General features: G+C 48.3%; 1 protein-coding gene across 4 annotated transcripts in view; it reads left to right on the forward strand.

The window, feature by feature from the left end:
- PTK2B (protein tyrosine kinase 2 beta) overlaps positions 1 to 26,757 on the forward strand; it is a 109,648-nt gene that overhangs the window by 30,170 nt on the left and 52,721 nt on the right. Inside the window, exon 2 of one of the 4 annotated variants that reach the window (XM_081269625.1) lies at positions 3,480 to 3,530. The exons of the other annotated variants lie outside the window; for them this stretch is intronic. The gene's annotated coding sequence lies outside the window, so the exon portion shown is untranslated. The remainder of the gene's footprint in view (positions 1 to 3,479; positions 3,531 to 26,757) is intronic. 4 annotated transcript variants of the gene reach the window in all.

A 26,757-nucleotide genomic window follows, 5' to 3' on the forward strand; every position in this document is an offset into this window, starting at 1 on the left:
AACCTTGACAAACGGACTGGGGTGTGGGGATTAAGACTCCATTTCCCTTGCCCTCTGGGTCTAGATTTTGGGATTTCTTCTTCCAGATGACATCAGAAAGAAGGAATCTAAGTTATTCTCTAAGTACAATGTGTTGGTCTTTGAATTGTCAGGGAGGTGACAAGGAAAGGGCAGGCAGGGTTTGAGATTTTAGAGGCAGGAGAGTCCTGGACTGGGAGGGGCAGAGCTCACCCTCTATCTGGGGTGGGACCCACCTTCTCTGTAAAATTGGGAGGGTGTACAAAGGCTGGAAGGACCCTCTATCTCAGCACCCTGCATTTCCAGGGCTCCCAGGGTTGCCTCCTCCCTGGGCCTGGCACCTGGATTGATTGGCCTGGAGCCTGACAGCCCCCTGCTGCCTCACCCTCCCACTGTGTCAGGAGAATGCAATCTGTGTGCTCTGAAGGCACGTGCAGAGTGTGTTCATGGCTTACTAACCTGGCCAGGTCTGCATGACGGGAAGGGAAGCCTGGATCTCACTTGGAACTGCCTTTTATGCATACAAATTGCTGACCAATCCCCAGCAGCCTGTCCCAATCCAGGTCTGGCCCTGAGCCTCTGATCATTTTGCTGACCCAGTTTGTCATCCTGGAGGCAGGGCCTTGAGTTGAAGTCAGAACCTCTGGCAAGGCCAGGATCCTGCCCACATGTGTCTCCCTCTCCCCTCCCTCTCCAGCCCTTCCCTGAGGCAACCTTCTCCCACTCCGCTTCCGGGGTGTGATTCACGGGCAGCTCCCTATAAGCATGGCAGGTATGTGTCATTTCCGTATGCTAGAGAGACAGAGGATGACAGACAGATGGCACTGTCCACCATTCCCGCTACTTCCCTGGCCTGAGCAGGGCTGGACAGTCGCGACCTCCTAGGGATCTGTCCTGTCTGTCCTGTCCTCGGCACCTGTTTCCACCGGCCCCTCCTTCCCTGACACCTGGAATCTTTGGCAAACCAAGACCCCACCCACTCACTCCCAGCACTGTCCGTTTCCCCACCAATGCTCCCCTGCAACCCTTTGCCCTTGCCCAAAGCCCTTTGCAGCGGCCTGCCCCATGCTGAAGGACAAAAAGGACCAGTTCTCCAAGTCCCCTACTGGCCATCTCTCAAAGGAACTCAGCAGACCAGAGTGAAAGTGTCAGATGTGGGCAGAGAGCCAGCCCCACACGAGGCCTTGGAAGTGAGGTTCAGTAAGCTTTGTAGTGTCACAGATCAGGAGCATTGTCCCAATTCTTGGTGGCAAAGGACACCTGAGATGCCCACATGGCCAGAGTGGGCTGGAAATTCTTGTATTTCTCCTGCAACAGCGTCAACTCCTGCCCTGCTCACGGTGGGGAGTGGGAGAAGGCTCAGTGCCTGTTGCTGGCTGAAGGCCCTGAGTCTGTGAGGTGTAGGACGTGGGCCAGCTCCTTCTGTCAGGTCGTGGCACTTCTGTGCTCTTGGGCCCAGTTCTGAAGATCCTCTTGAACCCGCTGGAAAGGCTTTGGGGCAGTGAAGGTGAAGGACCTGAAGAGGACATCTTGTGAGAACTCTTTGAAGGATTTGAGGCATCTTAGAATGAAAAAAACTGGGAAAGCAGATGAGCGGTTTTCTCATAGCTTAGGTGGCCACGTTGGTCCCCAAGGCAGACCCAGGAAGTTACAGAGAAGTACGTTCGTTTTTTTTTTAAACATATTTATTTTTTAGCTCTTTAAGTGGACACAATATCTTTATTTTACATTTATGTGTGTGGAGGATCGAACTCAGTGCCTCAAGCATGCAAGCCCCCTACCACTGAGCCACAACCCCAGCCCCCTACATTGGGCTTTCTAAGGAAAGCTTCCTAAACCTTAGATCTTGGAGCCCGTGGAAGAGGCTGCAGAAATGCTGAGACAGTGAGTCCCCTTTGTTACTAAAAGAATTCAAGCAGAAAGTGGCCAAGAGGGAATGCCTATCTGTGCTGGGCTCAAGTGTGGCCAGGGTGACTTCTGACAGCCCTCTCCTCTCTGAGCCTCTGTGACTCTGATTGGGATCTAGCAGAGCTCTGTAGCCAATCCCTGCCTTTCCCATCACAGACTTCCTCTTTGGAGCGAGGCAGAGGCCCAAGGTGTCACCCAAGCCTGTATCTGGGGTGGGTTATGTGATGACTCTTGGATGAAGCCCCAGGAATGTCTGCCCTGTGCTGAGCTGGTACGGTCACTTAGCATCTCTGGGACATGGATGTGTAAATTCTAACCGGTCGTTTCACCACCCCCGGTCCTGTGGGTCACGATGACTCTCCCTTGCGCTGCAGAGGAGGAAGTGAGGAAATAGCCAGGCCGCTGCAGAGCTAAGATTAGAGAGCCTGCTGCTGGTTGCTGCTCCCAACATGCTCCTGCGTGCAGAGCAGCCAGGTGCTTGCAAGCTGCCAACGGTCCTGGGGCCTGGCGCTCTCCATACGGCCCACATGTATCCAGCTGGCTTTCAATCCTCATGACTCCGAAACAGCTGCATTATTATTGCCTTGTTGTAGGGGAAGAAGCCCAGCCTGGAACCGTTGGCAAAGGGCTTGTGACATGGCTGGCCAGGGGTGGAGCTGTGGCCTGCCCCCAGGATGCTCTGTCTATGCTGCCAGCTGCCAACAGGAGCTGGAAGTGAGCATCCAAGGAGGGTCCCGTGCACCTGCAGAACACAGCTCAGGGTCTTGGGCAAGGCCCATTCAGCTCCTCACTCACCAGTGAATGAGAAACTCCTCTGGATGTTCCAAGTCCCATGCCAAATATGACTTGGAAGTATGTCCCATGTTCTTCCAATTTATGAGAAACTGGTAGCCCCAGAGTGAATGTATCTGCAAGTTGTACCATAAAGGGTGCAAGAGCTTATCCTACTGTGGGTGTGAAGAAAGGCTTCAGGGCGGAAGTGGCACAGTTAGGTGGACTTGCAGAAAGGAGCCCTGGACAGGCAAGAGACAGGGTGAGGGGAGCAAGCTGCTGCATTCAGGGCCAGAGGGACCAAAGAGAGGTTTGCCATGAATTCTTGAGCTAAGGGAGCACTACTGACTTCCCCACTTTCTCTGCCCTTCCATGGGTGGCCCCAGCCCCAAACAGAACTTTCCAGACCAACTTCTCACCTGACTTGACGGCTGGCCTAAACTTGGTCCCTCATTGGCTGATGCTTCTCCCCCAGTCAGCTATGGATTCCTGTAGATTCCACCTTGGGAATCTCCCTTCACCTGTCCCTTCTTTCTCTTCAGTGTTGTCCCCATTCTTGGTGAGACTCTATTCTTGCTAAAATCAATGCATGGGCCACCAAGATGCTGCCCCAAGGGTCTTTTCCTGCAAGTCCATTCCTTACTGTGGGTAGAGTCCCCATAACCTTTGTAAACCCTGGCACTTTTGACAAAATTGTTAGCAAGCCCAGAATTTCCTGCCACCTCGTCCCCATTCACTCCGAGTTTTGCTAATAGCTTTGCCACCCTGCTCCTCTTCTTTAGGAGACCGTCCGCCCTGAAGGGCTGGGCTCAAGCAGTGCCACTCTCCATGAGGTAAGATTAACTGCTTGCACTTGCGCGGCCCCCTGTGTAATCTGTATCTCTCTTGTACTTTCCACACTGCCAAGTGGCATTGTCTGGTGGAAAAGTCTGCCCACCTCCATGTTGTTTCTGGGTCATTCTTTCCTGGTCTTTGTATTCTCTCTTGTCCACCCACCAGGTAGATACTCAAGAGTGTTTGTTGAATTGATTGTCATCTCAATCTCTTCAGTTCAGCCGAGGGAAGGCAGGAGGAGACAGGAGACCATACACGTCACTTAACCTTGGCAGCTTTTTGGTCATTGTTGTTGTTGTTGTTGGAAAAGAAACAATTAGCAAGAACAGGGACCTGCCCAAGACCTGCTTGCTTTCCTCCATGATCCAAGGTATATGCCATATGTCTCCTTCAGAGATGGTACTGTGTGCCAGTTAAGGACAGAAGAGCCAGATCTGCCATTTCATAGCTCTGTGATGTTAAGAGAGTCCCTTTGATCTGTCCATGCCTCACTTTCCCCATGTGCATCATGGCTGGAAAACAATAGTACCTATCTCTTTGCTTTGCTTTGAGAAATAAATGTATTAATAATATTTGTCATTGGCACATTTAAAAAGTATAAAATAAATGTTTATTTTATTAAGGTTATTATTATCAATAGCCTGTGTCCACTCCTAGACGCAACAGACCCACAGCTTAAAACTGGAAAGGCTTGAGATGACCCTGATGATCATCTGCCTTCCTCCCACCAACCTGAACCTCAGGATTGGAATATGGAGCAAGATGATGAGGGACTGAATGCTTACAGTCCTGGGGAAGGACACCAAATGACACACACATCATGCCTTGTTCCTTTTTCTTTTCTTTTTTTTTCTTGGGGCTTGAACCAGGGGCACTTAACCACTGAGCCACATCCCCAGCCCTTTTTATTTTTTATTTTGAAACAGGGTCTCACTAAGTTGCTTAGAACCTCACTAAGGCTTGTTGAGGCTGGCCTTGAATTTACAGTCTTCCTGCCTTGGCCTCCCGAGTCGCTGGGACTACAGGCATGCACCACCATGCCTGGCCATCATGCCTTGTTTCCGTGCATTTCCCTTGACACGGAGACACTGGAACCTGGCCGGCCTGCCTTTTATGACTTCTTTCCTCTGCCACATATACCCTGGTCCAATCAAGCTTCTTTGTCAAATAGGACATGACCTATCTGATACTCTACTTTTCTCTGTCAAATAGGACACGACCCACCTGATACTCTACTTCCTGTGATTGGCAGGAAGTCTGAAAACCCAAGAGGTGACTCATAGCTCTCTGGTCTTCGAGTGACACAGAGCTTGGAGTGACTCCGTCCCCTGCCCAACCTGAGAGTTAGTTCAGCTCCCCTGGCTTCAGCCTCCTCAGCACCCCTCACACCCCGCTCCTCCATCTCTTCATCCCGGAGACGGCGGCTCCTTCTGTGGGGCAGGGCTATGGATAGCTTCTCCACTTCCTTTTATGCTACTAGTTTGTCTCCTGTGTGGACAGTTCAGTCTCCCCAGCAACGTCCAGCTTCCAGATTTGAGTGCTGGTGGTTCTTGTGGTGGTAGGCCAGCCTTCACCCAATCAAATCTGGGAAGTCTTTCCACCAGCCAGATCCTGCTCTGCCCCAAATCCTACAGGGTCAGAGGCCAGGATCAGAGCAGGCATCTGGGCCTGGCAATGGCGTCTAGTGCACTGAGTTCTCCCCTACCAGCTAACCTCCCTCTCCCAGGCAGATATTTCCTGAGCAGGGGTCCTGTGCAGGTCAGTCTTTGCAATATGCAAATTGCCTGGGACTGACCTATATGTCCCCTGAGAATACAGGAAGTCTCATGTGAAACAGAGAACATAGAGTAGAGATTGGGAGAGGACCGGGCCTGAGGCTTCTGCTCCCAGTATGTCATGGGTGTTACCATTTGTGTGTGACAAGAGCAGGCACTAATGGGCAGGGACAGGGGTGGGGAAGCAGTCAGGCAGACTGAGAAACAGAACGGAGAGGAGAGAACAGGAGGGAGGGAGGCCATCCTCTGCTTGCCTGGCATTTGCAAGCTCAATTTGAGGAGGTAGAGAGTGCTGAGAACAGAAAGTTCCAGAAAGGTCTGGACTACTTCCATTTTTAGAGGCTCTCTGGGTTATAAAAGAAGAAAAAGAAATGCCAAAATAGGGCAGCAGACCGTGTGATGTATTTTAAATGTTGACTTTTACCAATTAATAATTTTATGCCCACATGCACACACACGCGCACACAGACACACACGTACACAAATTGACTTGAACGGTTTCATTTAGAAAAAATGTCCATGCTCATCTATTCCATGAGCCAGAACCAAGTGGCTTTCTGGTTTGGGGAGTTGCCCGGCAGCCTCAGCCTGAGAGATTCTTTAAGGGACATAGGGAAGCGGGTTTTTTAGACCATTAAAGGAAAAGTCCCAGGTGCTATGTCAGGATAGCTCCTGGACCCTCATGACCCACTGGGGCCCAGGAGGGGCTGACCAATCTAGGTGTGGAAGTGTCTGGGCCTTCCCAGCTGGGTCCACCCAGTCAAGTATCCATTTCACCAGGGAGACAGGCTGTGGGCCCCCAAGAAGACACTCTCTCCCTCTAGGCACCCTAAGTCAGGCCCCTGCAAGTGCAGAATGTGTTACTGGGGAAGCTCCTGTCAGGGTCTCGGATTCCTCATCGGGAGCCAGGAGACAAAGCAGCCCCTACAGAATGGAATGCTGAGGACTCAGGCCAGGCTGGGCCTGCTCTGGGCCCGGGTTGGCAAGCCTCGGCTGCCCTTGTTTCCACCTGCCACGTAGCTTTGGGCCATTCTCTCCCTCAGCTGCCAGGTGACCATATGACAGTTGGGGACTCATCAGAGCTGATGCTTATGTGGTGTGAGGAAGGGAAAGAGCTATGTCCCCAAACACACGGCTCTCTCTACTTCCCTTCCACTGATGAGGATGTCCTCCATGGCCAAACTTAGGCTCCTTGGAGCCCTCTTCTTGACCAGGCCTCATCCTTGGCCTGCTAAACCCTGTTCACCCTGCTATCATTGCTGCCTAACCAAGGTCCTCTTAGTAACTGTCCATCCTGGTTCCTTCTCCCTGCCCTTGGCTATAAGTCCCCAGCTGCTCCTCTGTGGTTGGAGTTCAATCCCCCCCAGCAAGTCTTGGCTTCTTAGTAATACTCTTGAAAAAGCTTCTCCTGTTGAACTCCATCTGTTGTGATTTCTTGTGCACTCAACACACGTAAACTATGAACTCAGGTGCTTCACAAACCATCTTCTCTCCTGCTCTCGGAAAAGTTGCTTGGAAAGGAGATTGAGGTCTATGGAGACATCACCTGTCCCGCGTGGCCAAGGCATCCCTGTGAGGGACCAGCTGGCCAGGCTCCCTGGGTCCTGGGAGTCACTTTGCTCCCTGGAGCTCTGGAAAGATAAACCAGGACTGCCTTGAGTGGAGAAAGTCGGGGAGGGAAGGCGGGAGTAGAGAGAGCTCTCAGGAGCATCTCGCCTCTCCTGGCCCTCCTGTGCTCCCATCCCTTGGAAAGGGCTGTTCCGAGCTTGGTTCCTACAGAAGCATTCTCTGTCATTAGAGGCGTTTCTCAGCATATCTATTTTGGAGCTGCAGCTGGTTGCTTCTCAGAATAAACAGAACTGTGATATGGGGATAAAAGAAGAAAGGAACCTCATCTCCTCTTTGTGTTTTTGCTCGTCCCAAAGCTTCCCAACCTCCTCTTCCCTCTTCTTAAAGGTCTTGCCCCAATACCCCTTCCTCCACACTCCCTGCCCTATAGCTCTTCTTCTACCATCTTATAACCAAAGGGGCCCTTCATAGGCATGTAGGGAACCCTGCTATGGCCAGGCTGTGTCCTGGGCCCCGAGGCTCCAGGTGTCTCTACCTGCAAAGACCCCATGTCAAGTGACATAAGGATTCATATACAGATTGAGTGGTCCCTTATCTGAAATGCTTGGACGCCAGAAGTATTTCAGATTTTGGAATGTTTACATATAAATAAGGAGTGATCCTGAGGATGGGACCCAAGTCCACAGGTGAAATTTATTCATGTTCCATGTATACCTTATACTCATGGTTCGAAGGTAATCTGAGACAATGTTTGAGTGAGTCTGCATTTGGACTGTGACCTGTCACATGGGATTGGACGTGGAATTTTCCACTTGTGGTGCCGTGTCCATCCTCAAAAGGTTTTGGATTTTAGAGTGTTTCAGATTTTGGGTTTTCAGACTGAGATGCTCATCTTGTACTAAGGACTTAAATGGAAGAATGTAAAAGCTGACCCAGCCTCTTCCTGCTTCAGTGAGGCCACTGAGGTCCCCTCCTGGGACTGCTGTGCTCAGGTTCTCAGGGCTCCTGAGAGCTCAGATAGGGCCTTAACACCTGACCACACAGGTTTTCCTTGGGCCTCCCTCTGTCTTTATCAGCACAGCTGTGTTGTATTAAAGTCCTAGAAAAGGGAGCCGCAGGGGACAGAAAGATAAACCCGACTATTGTTTGTCTCAGACAAAGCTGGTTTGCCTTACCCAGGGTATTTATGGACTGAAATGGCTCCCAGGGAAATTAGGGATGCTTTCCTGAACCTGGAGTGAGAGGTTCTGGTCATGAACAAGCAAAGGAATAGACTTGTGTGTAGACACATCTGAAGCCGAGTCATTTGTCATCTTCTAACTCCTTCTACAGCAACTGGGTCTGGCAGCCTGTGGGGACATGTGAGCCTCTCACCTCTGCGTTGGTCCCAGGGTCCTTTGCCCCTGTGCTCAATGTGTTTTTCCTTTGGTGAGTTGTGCCCAACTCCACTCACTCCCTGTCCCTTCTCTGCTATCCTGCCCTGTGGCTTTCCCCACAGGCAGCTTGAGATCACAGGAGGTGGTCGTCCTGGACCCTGGACATGGGGCCTCAAACCCTTGTCCCTCCCCCGAAGTGGTCAGCCTCCTCTTGCTCTGTGGTCTCACTTCTTGTCTTGAGCGTTAGGTGGCCCGGCTCCTCTGCTACCAAATGCAACTCTGAGTGAAGGGGGCAGCTTGGACTCGCGCAGTGGATTTCCTCTCGTGGTTTTGTTTTATTTTTAAAGAAAACTGTGGTTGGACTTCTAAATGAGCCTTTAGAAACCTCAGTGTATAGTTCATAGCAGAGCTGTCTGTCTAGAGGTGGCCATGGCTTCCTGAGCTGCGAAGGGCCACACTCTGGGCATTTCCACCGCCTAGGAGGGTCATAGGTGTGAATTTCAATGTCAGTGGAAACAAGACTGACTCTTGCATATACAGTGGGAGGAGAATGTCAAGACAAGAACGTGGCTCCTGCCACTCTGGAAGGCAGCATGGAGATTCCTCAAAAAACTAGGAATGGAACCACCATTTGACCCAGTTATCCCACTCCTCAGCATGTATCCAAAGGATTTAAAGTCAGCATACTACAGTGACACAGCCACATCAAAGTTTATAAGAGCACAATTCATAATAGCTAAGCTATGGAGCCAAGCAAGGTGCCCTTCAACAGATGAATGGATAAAGCAAATGTGGCATATATACACTATGGAGCATTACTCATCCATAAAGAAGAATTACTTTATGACATTTGCTGTTAAATGGATGGATCTGGAGACTATCATGCTAAGTGAAATAAGCCAATCCCCAAAAAACAAAGGTTGAATGTTTTCTCTGATATTTGGAACTAATCCATAATAAAGTGGGGAGGAGAAGAATGAACTTCTGTGGATTAGATGAAGGGAAATGAAGGGAAGGGTGGGAGGAGGGAATCAGAAAAGGAAAGACAGTGGAATGAATCTGACATAACTTCCCTATTTTCATATATAAATACACCACAGTGGATTTCATCATTTTGTATATCCACAAGACTGTAGAGTCCTAATTAGAATAAGATATATTCCATACTTATAGAATTATATCAAAGTGGAATCTACTGTGATGTATACCTGAAAGAAAGAAAGAAAGAAAGAAAGAAAGAAAGAAAGAAAGAAAGAAAGAAAGAAAGAAGGTTCTAAATTCAAGTGAATTTGGGAGCATATCTCAGTTCCACCATTTCTGAGCCCTGTGGCCTGAGACCTTACACTAGTTATTTAGTTTCTCTGAGAGTCCCTTTCTCCATCTGTAATATGGGGATATTAACAGTTTTAAAGAATAGCACATTTTTTAACTCAATGCATCACGTTTCTGAGCACCTTTTCTGCACCATGTTCTGGTCCAGGAGTGGCTTACAGCCTGGGAAGGACTGTCACAGCTCTGTCCTGAGGAGGCTTGTAAGTTCTGCTGTTATGTGGATTACACAAGAAAGCATATAGGCATTGCTTAGTACCATGCCTGACACATAAAAGGTGCTTGATAAACGGGTGTCTTTTCAGGAACAGTGTCTTTAATTCTCCTTCAGATTAGAAGCTGGAGAGATGGGCCTTGGGATCAAATCTTCTCGAGCTATAGAATAGTGAAAATCATGCCACCTCACTTCTGAGCACCTCAGGGAACAGGGAGTGTGACATGGGACAGGAAAAACCTCCAGAGAGCTCAAGGCTACAGCTTTTAAAGATCTGAAGAAGTGTCACATGCTAAGAGAAGGCAGGTTTGTGCTGGAGGGAGAAAGGCTGGGAAGAAAGGCACTGAAGGCCCAGGCTGACGGGCAGCAGGGGCTAGAGAGGGCTTTGTTGTTAGCCTGCAGGCTGCTGGGGTGGGTTCCAAACTTTTTTCATGCATGGATAAACTCTGAAAATTTTGCATAGCACACAAGAGGTAAACTGGAACCCCAAAGCAGACTGTGTATAAGCCCAGAGTATCTAGGATTAGTTTCAATCAGGTGCTACAAGACTCGCGTGTGCAGACACAATGTTGTGAAGGAGGAAGTCACTCACAGATCCCTAGTAATAGGAGCCACACAGGTCATGTAGGGACCCTGTGTGGGTCAGGAGGCTGAAGGAGCATTTATTGCGGTTTCCATGGAAAGGAACAGGTACAACAGGGTGAGTAGGTTTAGGATTGGCTGGAGTGGATGATTCGGGCTCTGGGGAACAGGGGTTGTCCCCAGTTGCCTGGTACCTAGCTGGAGTGCTTAGGGTAGGTGGATATTGAGCCAGAAGTGACCTGAGAGTCCAGCCTGACTTCCTCTTCAAAGAGACCTGAGCCCAGGAGAGATTTGAACCACTCTGTCCAAAGTCTCATGGTTAATTAAACCAGGTACCTGGAACTCAAGGCTTTCCCAGCATTCCACGAGGTTGGAAGGCACTGGAGGGAGCAGGCATGGGGTCCTCAGTTGTGGGAGTGCATGGACAGTGCGATACAGAGGCTCAGAAATGCCTCCTGCCAGCTGTATTGCAGCTCCCTGAGGCACTAGGAAGATGGGGGAAATAGGAAGGTAGGGGCTGTAGGGCAGACCCTGCCAGACTAGTGAGGCTGCCCTAACTCCAAACCTGGCCTGGACACACAGGGAATTCTTAGAACCCGAGGTCTTAGAGCCCGGATGCAGCCTGGGATGAGACCTCGATCCAGTCGCAGCTGTGCCCTGAACCAACTGCTTCTGCTGAAGTGAGGATCCTTTTCCCCACCCATTCATTCTGACCGGTAGGTCTAGGGTAGTTATGTGTTTCTAATGATTTTATCCAAGAAGCATCTGAACTCTGGAAACCAGCAGACCAGATGCTCTCTGAGACCCTTTGGTCTGGGCTAGTCTACGTGGGTAAATCATCACCGCTGAACCACAGAGAGGACTGGACAGAGGAAGCTATGCTTGAAGGTCACAAGCTGCTAGGCCCCATGGGCTGAGAAGCAGAACTCCTGCCCCTGGGGCATTGCTCTTCCTCTGCCCTGCAGCAGCCCCCTTCTCCCCAGCAATGAACTGGGGACGCCCACTGTAGGTAAGACGTGCCTATTCACATGGACATCTGGTGCAGCATTTGCCCACATGACCTGTTTTTTCCCAGAAGGGCAGTGGGCTGCAGCGGTGAGCAGGGAAGCCTGTGCTCTGGATCCTCCTTCCCCTCACCTGGCACACAGCCAGGCAATTAGACACTTGACAAACGATGGCGATGTTGACAGCCGAGAATAGAACACAGAGTGGGAGGTTAGTCTGCTCAGCCGGTGCTGTGGGCACGAAGTGGATGTGGTTGCCACCTCAGCTGGAGGATGAGCAGGGACCGGAGTTCAGAGTGGACGGAGTACCAGACAGGAGCCACACATGTGGGCTGCAAGACCATGGATAAGGGTCAGGGCACGCGACCTTCAAGGCTCAATGAGCTCCCAAATCCCGAGACCCCAAGACCTAGGCCAAGAGAGGAGGAAACTACAGGACAGGTTCAGGCTGGGCAAATGTGGGCAAGGCCACCAGGCATGGCTGTCTTCCTGGTCCCTTTTGGGAGTGGCCTTTCAAAGCTCCATCCAGATCTCATCAAAACTGATGCCTACAGGTATCTTGAGGTTGGGACTAAAATGCATATGAATAGCAGATGGTCCTGGTACAGAAAGATCTGTGAACCCCAAACCCTTGTGTTTTCTATAGTTTTGTGTTTAGAACCAGAGACTGGCCGTGCAAAGCCAGAGCAGGGAGGGCCAGACCCAGACCCTGCACTCCAAGGCAGCCTGTGCTGGAAGTTGTGGAAAATTCCTTCAACACATTGTCGTGAAGACCTCTCTGGCACTGAAAATGGTCCAGCAGTGGAATAGATGGGCTGTTCTCAACAAGATGGATCCCTCCGTCCAAAGCATTTATGCAGATTCTTGAAGGAACCCGAGGATCTGTGATCATGACCAGTAGCTGGCATTGGAGACGTGCAGTTTACACATAAGTGCTTTATATACTTCAGTATTGCTAACCTTCCCAACAGTTCTAGGACGGGCAGTTTCACATGCCCAACCTCAGTGGACAAGCACACTGAGATTTGGGGAGGCGCCAGGATTTGTCTCAGAGGAGCTGACTGATGAGTTCCCTCCATGCCCAGAACAGTGGAACTTGCCCTATCGAGAGTCCCTCCCTAAGCAGAGCCTGAGAGGCTTCTTCTTGCTCAGTTTCTGGCTCCAGTTGAGTGTAGGTCTTAGCCCTTTCTGAGCCAGTGTCTCCTTCCTATAAAGGGGCCAGCATCATCTCCAGAGTTGGGAGGGAGGAGGGAAGCCACCACATGCGACGTGTGAGAGGGAGAGCATTTGTACTGAGGCTGCCATTAGATGAAGACTCAGGGTCTGGGCAGGGAGCACATTGGCTCAGGCCAGGAGAAGCCTTTCCCAAGGGGACAATCCACGGAGGGCAGGGCAGGGTAGAGAGATGCTGGATGTGGTAGAGAAGCTTCTGGAAAACAGCCCTCTTCTGTTTAACTCTGTACCTAGGGTCATCTGTACTGTCAGCCCCAAGGGCTCACATGGTCCCCAGCAGCCACCACATGAGTAGGTGGGCCTCCTGACAAGCTCAGAGGTCCTTTGTCCTATGGCAGCAGAGGACCCCAACTCTGTTCCCTAAGGCCTCAGCTTTGTGCCTTTGGAAGTCACGTAGCATCTCAGCTTCAGTCTCATCTGTCAACAAAGGAAGTAAAACAAATGATCTGGAACCCCTTGAAGCTCCAGTTCCCACTCTCGGGGAGCTCGCAATCTTCGTTATTTCCCCCCTTGTCTATATCCCAGTATTGTATATCCTTCCTTTCCTAACTGCTCCCTCAAGTCTTTTTTCTCTTGCCTAATCTCCTCGATTCTGAGATGAGAAAAACTTGAGTTCCAGCAGATGGACAAATGTGATGTCTTACCCAAGTTATCTGAGTGTCTTTCTGGAATGTCAGTTGGATGTGATTCCAAAGAATGTAAACTCTTATCATTTTCATGACTGTGTGTGTGTGTGGGGGGGGGGCACATACTAGAAAATTCCCAGTCAGCAGAAAGAGAACTTACTCCCTTTGGTGGTTCTCGAGCACCTGGATGTGGACATACTCCGCCCAACCCCCCACTCTCCTCTGCTTGCTCCTCCAACCTTGTCTGCCCCGGAAGGCGACCCACATGCAGTCCCCTGAGCCTCTGGGCTCCGTTCTCTCCCTCTGGCCTTCAGACTGTGGTGAGCTGTGAAGTGGGCTGCTGTTCTTTTTTCTGACTTCCTGTGTTCTTCAGAAACCTCAATGAACGAGAGCTGAAGGAGGAAAGGCCAGGGACCGTTACACCAAACACCAGCTTATATCTGATGTGAGCTGAATCCATGACTTTGACAGATAAAACCCATGATTCTGACTACTCTGTCCCCAGCTTGGCTGCAGAGCAAATGCAACTGCTTGGGGCCTGGAAGTAGGGCCTAGGACCCTCATTATTTTCGGACTTGGGTCAAACTTATCTAAAAGAGAGCTAAAGTGATCCTTCACCATTGAAGCCAAGCCAGCGTTGATGGGAAAAACTTAATTTCCTCTCTACTACAACTGCTTTAATTTCTCTATTTCCTCTTACTATAAAACTCAGTTGTAAATATGCATGTTGCCAGCTTTTTGTCGCTGTGACAAGAACTCGAGAAAAACAACTTAAAGGAGGAAGAATTGATTTGGCTCGCAGTTTCGGAGGTTTCAGTCCATGGTTGCTGGCTCCATTGCTCTGGGCCTGAGGTAAACTAGAACCTGATGGTGGAAGGCTGCAGCACAGGAAAGCTGCTCAGCTCAGGGCAGCTGGGAAGCAGGCAGAGATAGAAGAGAAGGGGTAAGACCCAGGGACGAGGTGTAGTCCCCAAGGACATGTCCCCAAGGACCCACTCCCTCCACCAGGTTCTACCTGCCACAGCCTCCTCCACCTCCCAGGATCCATCCAGCTATCAATGGATTAATTCATTAATGAGGTCATGTTCCAGTGACTTCCAAAAATGTCCCACCTCTGAACATTACTGCATGGGGTTCCAAGCCCTCAACTCACAAGTCTTTGGGGGACGCTTGATATTTAGACCATAACACCATGGGAGTACATTTATATAGTGACTGTGCATATAACACTTGGAGTTGCATATTCTTTTAATTTAATATGAATTACTTTAATTGAACTGTCTGCTTATTAATTACTTAATTATGAATGAGGCTGTGTACCCAGGTGAGATGGTACTATGGCAAAAACATGATGTTGCTTCTATTTTTTTTTTTTTTTTTGGAATGATAAGGTATCTGTCCACAAACTCCCATTCTCAGGGTCTTGCTACTCAAATTGTGGTCCACAGGCAAGTCTAAGGGTTGGTTCTTTCCTACCCAGCCCTCTCCAGGTCTAAACTTTTATGCCTGGCTCTGGGTCCATGTGATCATTTTCTTCTATAACTCTTAAAACCCCAAGAGTTGTCTTTCTACTGTTCGCGTTCAGGAGAGTGTCAACGAGATTTTCTCTTTTATTTCACTCTCTAATCAGGGAGGAAAACTACTACTCAGCTTGAGCAGTGGTGGGGAAGTTGCTGGAGAAGAGCTTTGTGCTGGGGGGTTTCTTGGGTCTGTACCCAGACTCTCCACTTGGAACTTTCATGGCTGGAGTTTCAGAAGACCAAAGTTCCCCCAAATTTTCTAAGCTGTGAACAATTGAAACTGTTTTTTTTTTTTTCTCTTTCTGCCCATTTCCCAATAAAGGGCTTGTGTAACCAGAAGAAACTAAAATAGAAACCAGCACTGTACTCTGCAATCAGAGGCCCAGAGGCACACAGGCATTTACCAATTGTAACCCATTAAGATCTGTTGCCACACCAAGCTTGGTGCGGACACCACCCTGGCACACTGAACGTGTGGTTTCGGGGGAAGGGATGCACAGTGGGGGGGTCTGCCACCTGGGAACTGGGAGACCCCAGTTCCAGCTGAGAGGCTGCACCACTTAATCTCTCAAACTCAGTTCTCACCAGTGAGGCAAGGACCAGAGCAGTAGCTCCTCACTGGGCGGGCGTTAGCATCACCCCCTGGAAAATGGGGAGATGGTTGTCAAAGGAGACAGAACTTCTAGGACACGGAATTAGTAAGCACTAGAGGTCTAATGTACTGTGGTTAATCACACTGTATTATGTAGTGGATATTTGCTGAGAGTGGATCTGACATGTTCTGACTACACACACACACACACACACACACACACACACACACACACACAGTAACTATATGGAGAGATGAATATGTTAACAACCTTTATCGCAATTTTCAGTTCACTATGTATATGTATATAAAAATATCACACATTGTACATACAATTGGACATACAATTTCAACTAAATTTAAAAAAAAAAAAATAAAGCCGGGCATGGTGGTGCACACCTATAATCCCAGCTACTTGGGGGACTCAGGCAGGAGCAACTTAGTGAGACCCTATCTCCAAATATAAAATAAAAAGGGCTGGGGGATGTAGTTCAGTGGTAGAGCACCCTTGATTTCAATCTCCACTACCACAAAAAATTTTTTAATTTAATTAAAAACTATTAAAAATCAAAACCAGGCTTGATGACACATGGCAATAGTCCCACCACGTGGGAGGCAGAAAGAATTGCTTGAATCTAGGGGTTTAAGGTCAGCCTGGGCAACATAGGAAGGCTGTCAAAAAAATGTTTTTTAAAATCACAAATAGAGAAGGCTGAGCCCCATCCACACAGGTCTGCCCTCCAGTATGGAGCTCAGACCTGGGAGGTCTGAGCCTTACCTCTCCCGGTGACACACTGAATGTGTGGTTGGGGGAAGGGGTTCACAGTGCTTCTCTAGGTTATGTTTCTAACCTGGAAAGTTTAGAATCCAGGGCCCCCAGGGCACTTCTCTGCGTGTGCTGTGAGGTGAGGCCTCCTGGGTGGACAGGACTGGACTCTGGCTTACTGCCAGGCCCTTCATCACTGCTGGGCAGAGCAGCAAAGCGCCCTCCCCTGGAGCCCTATCCAACTCTATTGGAGTCCCATTTCTGCTCTCCACTTGCTGTGTGACCTTGGGAGTTACCTGCTCAGCCTCAGTTGCCCCATGGATGAGACAGGGGATACCAGTATCTCCCTTTTGAGCTGTTATTAGGACAGAATGGACTCATGGTGCAGGTGAAGTGCTAGGCTGGTGCAGGGCGAGGGAAACGCTCTGTATTATTTCTCAGAAATGAGGCTTTGGCAGCAGGGAGGGGTGAGAGAAAGGCCCAGGTGGGGCTAGGCTATGAGGGCTGGAGAGCAACCCACAGTCACAGTGTAGGAAGGAATCTTGAGCCCTTGCAAGACACTCTGGGCTCCTGACGGACTGTTTAGAATTAGGGACCACTCCTGTGGTCTCAGTCTCTCCTGTCAAATTTCACTGAGATGTCTCTCTGTGTTGTTTACCCCAAACCTGATTCTTTGATAGGATCCAGAAATTTCCATTGTAGGTGCCATATGGGCTCTCTAGTCTAGTTTTGTGGCAAGAACATTGGCCACCCTCTCCATGGGCTGCATGAGAGCACAGGAAATCAGACCACAAGAAAAGGCTCTAGAGGCAGATGCACAGGAAAGGGGGACAGCTTTATCCTTGGGGACAGACTGTACATATTTTTAAATATATTTAACCAGTATAACAGTAAGAGAACTAAGATCTTTTAATTGCATGTAACTTTAAATATAGATGTGTTTTATGTAGTTATAATAAGTATGTAAATCCCATTCTCTGTCACTTTACATTTTTATATAAATCTTTTCATGTGCAACTATTCCCCATATTCTTTTTTTTTTTAGAGAGAGTGAAAGAGGAGAGAGAGAGAGAGAGAGAGAGAGAGAGAGAGAGAGAGAGAGAGAGAGAGAATTTTGATATTTATTTTTTTTTTAGTTCTCGGCGGACACAACATCTTTGTTGGTATGTGGTGCTGAGGATCGAACCCGGGCCGCACGCATGCCAGGCGAGCGCGCTACCGCTTGAGCCACATCCCCAGCCCCTCCCCATATTCTTTTCGTAGTATATCATGATTGGTATTGCTTAGCTTCTCCCCTGAGAATTTCCCTGAGCACTTTGTCTGGGTTCTCATGATTTCACTATGATCAGTGGTACAGGTGTGAACATCTTCATGCAAATGACCCACACCCGCTGTGGGGTATGTTTCCCACAGGTGGAGGACCAGGTCGACATGTAAGTTATTTTACATTTAACTAAGTTGTTCTTCAGGAAGCCAGTGCTGGGTTCATTGGCAACTGTACCAGTTTCATCATAAGCCATAAATGTAGAGTTTTTAAAAAATATATATTATTTGTCTTTAGGTCTCTTGGCTTGTTTGAGGAGTTTCTAGTGATTCCCATGTATTTTTCTAGAGTTTCCCATGTATTTTTAATCTTCCCAAGTCTTTCACACACAGGTGGCATCCTGTTCGCTTGATGGGGCATCTAATTTGGTGTTTTACCCAGCTCTTGTTAAAATGAAGGCTGACTGCTGCAGTGTACAGATGGGGGCATTGTCAAGTTGGATGTTTTCCGTGTTTGTTTACATGAAGCAAGTTTTTGGTGTAGACTGCATTTGCAATGAGTGGCAGATTGGAGGCTGGCAGGTGGAGATGCTTGTTCAAGGGATGTTTGTGTTGCTTCTACGGTGGTGATGGATGCACAGGACAACACCTGTGCTGTTAGACCCGTGTTTGTGCTTTTGGATTTTTAAAAAAAATGTACTGAGTCTTCTTTTAACCACCAATTGTTTTGGGTTGTTTCTAAAATGTATCCTATGAGATGCCTTAAGAAAGCTCTATGCCTCCGACATTGCCACACCTATTAATAGTGTTGGAAGCCCACATTTCTTCCAGGGCCACATGGCTAGATGCTGATGAGCTTACAGAGAGAAGTTTGGGTTCTATCAGAATTCTGGAAAGCAGGTTCCTCTTGGAAAAAAAAAAAGCAAGCTCCTCTTGGGCACAGAGACAAAAGCGTAGGCAAGCTGAAGACTTAGATCCTGTAGGATTGTGGGGTAAGATGGGAAATCTGAGTTCTGGTCCAGGCTCTGCCACTTAAGAAAGGAGGCCCTAGGCTGGCTGGCTTTGTTGGGATTTTTCTTATCCTCAAACTAGGAGGGACATCTTCCTTGGGAGACATTGGCAAATTAGCAAGGATACAAACACATTAATGGGCAACTGTGATTCAGTTGGCCTTCCGTATCTGAGGGTTCTGCATCCATGGGTCCAACCAAATGAGTATTGAAAATGTTTGGAAAAAAAAAAAAAACTTCACCTGTACTGAACATGTACAGAGTATTTTTAACTTGTCATTATTCCTCAAATAAAAGGGTAAAACGACTATTGACATAGCATTTACATTATATTAGGTATAAGTCATCCAGAGGATGTGCTTAGGTTAGATGCTAGTACTGTGCCATTTTATATAAGGGACTTGAGCATCCTTAGATTTTGATATCTTCAAGGGTCCTGGAATCAATTCTCTGCAGATATTGAGGGACAACAGCATACATATATAAAGATCTTCCTCCCTTCTTTCCTCTGTGTGTTGCATTTTATTTTAAACCTTGACCTGGTTGAAGAAATCAGATTCATCTTTTTTTTGACATGGCAGCCCAACCATCATTGGAAATCTGTAATCCATCCTGCCTTCCCCAGACTCACTTCTCCCTTTGGTCTCAGGGATTTGCATCCTGTGCCAAGGTCCCTAGGCTCCCAGGATCCAATTTCCACACCTAGAACACAGACTCTTAAGCCTCTGGGCCCATTAGTGGGCAGTGCTGAGCTGGGTCCAAGTGTGCAAAGCCCAGGGGAATTACTATTCTCCTTTTAGGGGTTTTCTAGAAACCCCACACTGCATTAATGTTTTTGTTTTGGGCAGCCACATCACAGTGACTAACAGTGAGTTTACAGTTAAGCTTTAACCCTGTATTTTTAAACCATTCTGCTGCTCAAACCACATCTTCCTCATCAGAAACTGGGGAGAACTATATGTTGCTGTTTGCCTTTAAGAAGTCCTCATTTATTCTACTTTCTAAGTTACATTTTGTTACAGTGGGAATGTCCTGCCAGCTTGTGAGGACTTCAGGGATCCTTTATTTATTTATTTGTTTGTTTGTTTGTTTATATTTTTTAGTTGTAGATGGACAAACATCCTTATTTTGTTGATTTGTTTTTACGTGATGCTGAGGATCGAACCCAGTACCTCCCACGTGCGAGGCAAGCGCTCTACCACTAAGCCACAACCCCAACCCCAGGAATCCTTCTTGATCCATGGCATGAGTCGTAACTTCTCCCAATCCTGTGTTTAACTTGTTGCCTCTCATTTGCTGACTACAAACTCCTTCATACCAAGTTAAAATGTGCACATGAGGGGCATTTAGGTTGGCATGGACATTTGATCAGCAGTCTTGGAAGAAACCATTCCACCACTTACGAAGTTTCCTATTCACCATCTGGCCTTCTCCTTAACTTTTCAAGCAAATGGGGAAGAACTCAGGCAAAGATCCAGCCAAAGCGTTGATTCATCACGGCACCAAATTTCCCTGCCTGACCACCAACTCTGAATCCCACTCGAAGAGGGAAATGAGATTTTTTCTGGGTTTGGTGGCAAAAGCTGAAAGCATGATTCAAAGTGGAGAGTCTAGTTTGGGGTTAGAGACGACAAAGAGTGTGGCTTTGAAAATTACAGCTTCTAGGAGATTGGACAGTAGCAAGTTCCTTGCAGAAGGGCCACCTCTTGAGTTGTGGAGCTTCTGTGTCTCCTGTACTTCACTGTCTTGCAGTGCTGGGTGATGACACCACTATAGGAGCAAATGGACATCAAGGGTCAGATGCGGGCTGGAGACCAGTGACCCAGAAATCTGCACTCCTTGCCTGGGTTCAGCAGTGGTGGGCTGTAACCACCTCTCATGAGTGGTTGGTGCCCATTTCTCTCCAATTCTGCTTTCAGTGAGGTTACTCTTGTAGCTTAAAATTGGCCAGAGAAACTTACACCAGAGAAATTGGCCAATGCTACGCATTGAGGCCTCCCCGCTCTGGTTTGCCGGTGGCTAACACGCACCACCCTATCCTGATGGTTTCTACTATCTCCCAGCTCACCCTGGTGTTCATCTGTTGCCAGATTTATATTTTTTCAATGGAAATCTGCTTTTCAGCAGAATGAAGCTCAAATTTCTTAACATGTTGCCATCTTCTAGCCTTATTTCCCGGAGACCCCTCCCTATTCTCTTTCTCAGCCTGACATCGGGTCATTTGGTTTCCTCATCTTGCTGGGTCATGTTTTCCTGAGGTCTCCAAGCCGGTCCTGAGCCCTGTCCTGAGGTCCTCTCATGCCATGTGACACTGTGGCTGGTGTGTGAGTTTGTCGTCTTTTCCCTCTGTTCTGGATGAGAAGGGTCTGTCTGTCAGGCAGAGACCCTCTTCCCTCTTCTGCTTATCCTCATATTCCCAAGCTCTGGCATGACTCCTGAGACACAAGAGGGTAGACAGGGAGAGAAGGGAGGAGAGGGCACAGGGGAAGAGGGGAAAGAATGCAGGAGGAAGGAGAAAAGCCGTTCGTGAACTGCCAGATAAAGAGCAAGAGGATTGCGAATTTTTGAAGGGTCTGGAAAGCAGTGGATCAAACAGGAGGAGAGCTGAATCTGGCCAGCTGAGGGCCAAGGCCTTGAACTAGCGAGGGAAGCAGAGGTCCCCTCACAAGGAAGAACAAGGTAACATGTCTCATTGCTCCCCTCCTGCCCTCCACAGAGCCAGCCCTGAGTCAGCTGGCCCCTGGGTGGGCTGTGCTGGCAGCAGAACTACTCCTGGTGGATAATGGGCCCCGGGGTGGGAAGCCAAAGACGTGATAAAGTCTCAACAAATGCTTTTAGAATTATTCTGAATTATAGCTGGCAGTAATCACAACCTTGCTGGCTCCTTCTTTCACAGGGTAATGGGGAGGGATGCCTGGAGAGGAGGGAAGGGATTAGCCCAGTGCTGGGCTCAGGGGCTGGCAGCAGAATGCCGCCCTGCTGGAACTGGGGACTGAAAAGACTTGGGCAGTGAGGGGGCGCTGCGTGGAGCCAGCAGGGCCCAATCTTGCCCAGAGACACAGGAACGGCTCCCTGACACTGCAAGGCCACTCACAATGAGTTAAGTGGCTGCACCCAGCAGGCCTCTGCAATAGGAAAGGCCTGTGTTCCCCATCGTGTTGATGGGGAAATGGCAAGGGAAGTGACTCAGACAGAGTGGAAATCAAGCGTGTCTCGTGACACTCTGACTTCAAGCTGGACCCAAGGGACTGGTGCTCCATCTGTCTCCTGTGAGCTTCCTTCCACAGAACATGCTTCTGAGTGCTCAGGCCAGAGCAGTGGCCTGCATGTGAGCACAGCAGGAGGGAGGGTGACCTTCCTGGGTGGCGGGTGGAGGGAGGGAGGAAGGTGGGCCTTGAGGTGAAGGCAGCCTCCTAGCTCTGGAAGCTGAAGAGGCTGCGGTGACCACCCGGTCCCTCACTTACAAGGCCAGGTGTTCTTTTAAGAAAGGGTCTCTGTAGTACATTTCCAGTTCTTTCTTCTGCCAATTTATAAGCATTTTTAAAACATATGAGCCAGGGACTTTACTGAAGTAACCTCTGATTCTCCAGAAAAATTCTGAAGAATTCAGCCTTATGCCCCAAGAAAGGAAACCAAGGCCTAAAGGGGTCAGTCACCTTGTCCAGATGCACAGCTGGTAAGTGGCAGATATGTCCAGCCCCAAATTACCAAAACCTGTTGTTCTCCTTTCATCAATGAATGAGCATCGTAAATCCAGGAAAAGGTGGACAGCATGATGTTAGAATAGGACTGTCCTTCACATTGAGCTTTATGATGAATTTTCTGCAGTGTCCTTATTTTTTCCTTTTTGCCTGGACACATGAAAACATCAAGGCCACCATCAACCTACCAGCTGCTGTTGGGGAGCCTTATGTTTCCGGGCGTCAGAGCCAGTTAGCGGCAGAGCTGTGACATTACCCCATAACCGAGGTAGCAGGACATGACACCCGCTCCCAGCATTTGATAATTAGCATTAATGAGAAGGGAGGTGTGACGTCACGGAGAAGGTTCACACAGCTGATTCATTCAAACCTGGATTTAAAACCTATGTCCTCGGGGCCTCCATGACGCACCACTAGGACATTACTTACTGTGGACTTGGAAGTCAGGCAAAATGTCTGCCACTTGCCACCTTAGTGATCTGGACAAGACTGTAGGCCTGTTTCTTCTCTCAGGCATGACACGAATATGACCTACCTGCAGAATTTTTCTGGAAAGTCAGAGATTATTTATGTAAACTCCCTGGCACACAGTATATGTTCAGTAAGACGTAGCCTTACCCTACAATGTCTTCAAGGGCACCAATTCTCTTTTTCTGAGATGTTTACCCTGTAGCCCTAACATCTTCCCCAGGCCAGGAGCTCTAGGTACCATGACAACCTGTGACATCTCCAAGGTCTGTACATCCTGCCTCAGTCGCCTCTCCTTCAGGCAGGTAAATGTCTTGCCATTCAGGAAGAACATAACTTATTTTCTTCCTGAAGCTTCTTGGACTCAGAGATTGAACAGCCTCCTTGAGTACCCGTTGTAGTTTAGGGCTAACAAGTTCTTATAGCTAATCAAGACCTTTCCTGTTTTAATCTGGGCCCATTTCCTTGTGTTTGTTATTCTTTGTGACTTTGGCAGACCTGAGGGCTGGGAGGCAAGTTGGCGCCCGGCATGGCTCAGGGCCAGGGATTTTGCTAATGCCACAGCATATAGGCGCCTCTGACACCACTCAGTGGATCTGGGGAAGACTAGGACAAGGGAGGAGCAGGAGCCAGGGCTGGGAAAGCCAGGAAAGAGGTCTGGAGAAAGGGGCCGGGTTTTGTCTCACACATTGAGGGTCAGAAGACTGCAGTTATGGAAAACCAGAGACAGGCTATTGGTGAGAAATTCAAATATTCAGGCAAAAGTCAAAGGAACAAGCAAGTTCGCTTGTCAGGAAGAGGAGCTGGAGCCTTCTAGAGGATTGTGCTTACCTCTACCTGACTCAGCATTCAATGATAAATGTTAGAAGCTTGAAATCAGCCATGGAAGGAATATTTACACCATGGAAATTGGCAAATGCTGATAATCAGAACTTCTTTTTTCTTTGTAGAGAGTTATTGGCAGGAGGGAATATGGGAATTGTTTTAGTCAGCTTTTTCACTGTGGTGACTAAAAGACCTGACCAGAAAAATTATAGAGGAGGAAAAGTTTATTTGGGGCTCACAGTGTCTAGAGGTCTGAGCCCATAGACAGCCAGCTCCATTCTTTGGGGCTAGAAGTGAGGCAGAACAACACAGCAGAAGACTGTGACAGAGGGAAGAGGCTCACATGAGGATCAGGAAGCAGAGAGAGACTCCACTCACCAGATACAAAATATAAACCTCAAAGGCACGGCCCCCAATGCCCACCTCCTCCAGCCACATCCTACCCACCTTCAGTTACCTCTTAGTTAATCCCTCTCAGGGGATTAATTTACTGATTGGGTTAAGCTTCTCAAATCCCAATTATTTCTCCACTGAACCTTCTTGGATTGTCTCACACATGAGTTTTTGGGGGACACCTCACATCCAAACCATAACAGGAACACATGCAAGATTTTGGAAAATAGGCAACTAATAACTGTGATGAGAGAGACTCTCTTTTGGATGCTGTTAATGAACATCAATTTATGTTTTCCACTTCATTGTCACAACCTTTCCAAAAGGAAAATAGAGCAGGTAGCCCTGTCCCCATTGTGTAGATGGGGAAAATGAGGCAGAGAGAGGTTAAGCTACTTGTGTTAGGTCTTGGAGGTAGTCAGAAAGTGAGGTGGGACCCAAACACAGGCAGAGTAAGCATGGGGAGTGTAGAGGGGTGAGTTCTCCAAGACCCCAAGGATAGGTAGCCTGGATCTTTCTTGTGTGACTCCTCTCAAGTACTCTACTTCAGAGAGTTTGGGGAGTTTATTACAGATCTGTATCTACTAGTGATAGTTTGGGGTACCCTTGAAGAAGCAAAGTGCATAGTTTACACTAGGGCTCACTCCTGATGCTGTACTTCCTATTTTTTGGACAGAAGCATAAATACCTGTGTCCACCATTACACTACCATAGTGAATAGTTTCACTGCTAAAAATTCTTCATTCTCCACCTATTCACCTCTCCCTTTCCCCTAACCCTGGAAACCATTGATCTTTTCACTGTCTTTATACTTTTACTTTTTCTGCAATGTCATACAGTTGGAATTCTACTTTGTAGCTTTTTCGGATTGACATTTTTACTTAAAAATAAATATTTAAGGTTCTTCCATGTACTTTGTGGCTCCACAACTCATTTGTTTTTAGTTCTTATATCTCATTGTATGGATGTACCACAGTTTGTTTATTCATTCACCTACTGAAGGACATCTTGGTTTATTCTGCCTTTTGGCAGTTATGAGTGATGCTTTTACAATTATCCCTGTGTACATTTTTGTCTGGACATGTGTTTTCAGTCCCTTTGTGTAAATACCAAGTGGTGTGATTGCTAGATCTTATCATAAGAGCATGTCTAGTTGTGTAGGAAACTGTGAGGCTGTTTTCCAAAATGGTAGCATCATGCTGCATTCCCACCAGCAGTAAAGGGGAGTTCCTGTTGCTCCACATTCTTGTGTCCTGTTTTCTCTTGAGTTTAAAAGCACTCTCTGCTTCTGCACCATCAGCTGTAGCAGCTTAGGCACAGAAGCACCCGCAGGTCTAATACTGTCCCCTCAGACTTTTCCCTGTCCCTATCCCAGGCATGGACTTCTAACTGTCCCACACCACTCTGCTTCCACACTCCACTGAAGATGGAGTTTCCCCAGGTCCTACCAGTGAGATCTCTGAATTCTACAGACATTTTATTCCTAAATATTCTCTCTCACATTTTTACCAGGATATTTTAGGAAGTCACTGAAGCGTCTTGTGTGTGCTCACTGGAGCATCCCCCTTTGGTAAGAATGCTGGATGAGTTGAGGTGACGCCTCTTGGGGCTCCCAAAGCTTCAGAAACACCAGTTCCCTTCACAGAGGCTATCTGGGAGCATGCGGTATAAGCAGCAGATATGGGTACAGTGCCCTGCTTTCCAGCTCTGAGAGCATGACATTGCAGCATTACAGGTGACCAGGTTTCCCAGTGGCCATTGGGAAGCCAGGCTGTTGGCTTTCATTTTAGAGTCCTAGGAGTTCTGTCTTAGTTTGGGCCATTATACAAAGTACCAAAGACTGGGTGACTAGAACAACAAGCTTTTATTTCCCACAGCACTGGAGGCTGGAAGTCAAAGATCAGGTGTGAGCATGCTCAGGTTCTGATGGGGGCCTTCTTCCTGCTGATACATGTGGCAGAAAGAGGGTGACAGAGTTCTCTTGGGTCTCTTGTAAAAAAGACTCTGACTGATCCCATCCATAAGGTCCACCTTCGTGGTGTCATCACCTCCCAGAGTTTCCACCTTTCCAACACCAACACCTTGGGGGTTAGGGTTTCACACATGAATGTAAAGGAGCACATCAATGCATTGCAGGTGCTGTCTAGTCCCTGGGGATAGACACCATATGCCACTCAACTTCCTCCTCCTGACACCTGTCTCAAATCTTCCTCATAAAGATTAATTCACACACAGAAATGCCCAATAGACACAGCAGATCCTGAAGCGAGGGCCAGCTGTGTGTGTGTAGTGTTTACCTTGTTATATGTGGTGACCTGTTCTCATCCCCATTTGGAGTATATGCTCTTTAGGGACAAGACACCTTCTCATCTTCACACCCTCCAGCAGCATTTCCCTCGTCTCCTGGGGTATCTCCTTGGGCCTCACTGTTTCAATGTTCTCCCTCAATTCCAAGCTGCCACCTCTGCATCTTTGTTAAGGAATTCCTCTGTTCTCCCCTGTATAGAACTGGCTGGAAATGCTGGGGACAATGGCTGTACGAAGCAGAGTCTAAATGTCCAGGTCTCTCACGGTCTGGGTGGGTGTATTCCATCAGGCTCCTGGGATTCCCAGGAGAATTAATTAAGCTGTTCAAGGATCCCTCACCAGACAGCTCTTTTGTGGCTATCTTGCCTTCCCTTCACACATTCTGCACTCTCCGAGTGGTATTTCCTGGGGTCACCTCTCAAACGACCTCCCCTAGATTCCTTGTGGCAGTTCAAGGGGAACTGAGATCCATCCCACTGCACGGCAGACACTGGCACCTGGACGTGTTCAGTGATGTCCCTGGGAAGATGGAGTGGACACTTCATGATGCTGGGTGGACGGTGTGCAGATACGTACATAAAGATGTACATGTATATGTGGCTGCCCTGAGAACTCTGAGCCTGGTGTGTCCCCTTGTCCATTTGCCCCTCAGCTGAGGGACAAGCCCTGCTCT

Source organism: Spermophilus citellus (genome assembly GCF_964194105.1).
Source record: "Spermophilus citellus genome assembly, chromosome: 16".
NCBI lineage: Eukaryota > Metazoa > Chordata > Mammalia > Rodentia > Sciuridae > Spermophilus > Spermophilus citellus.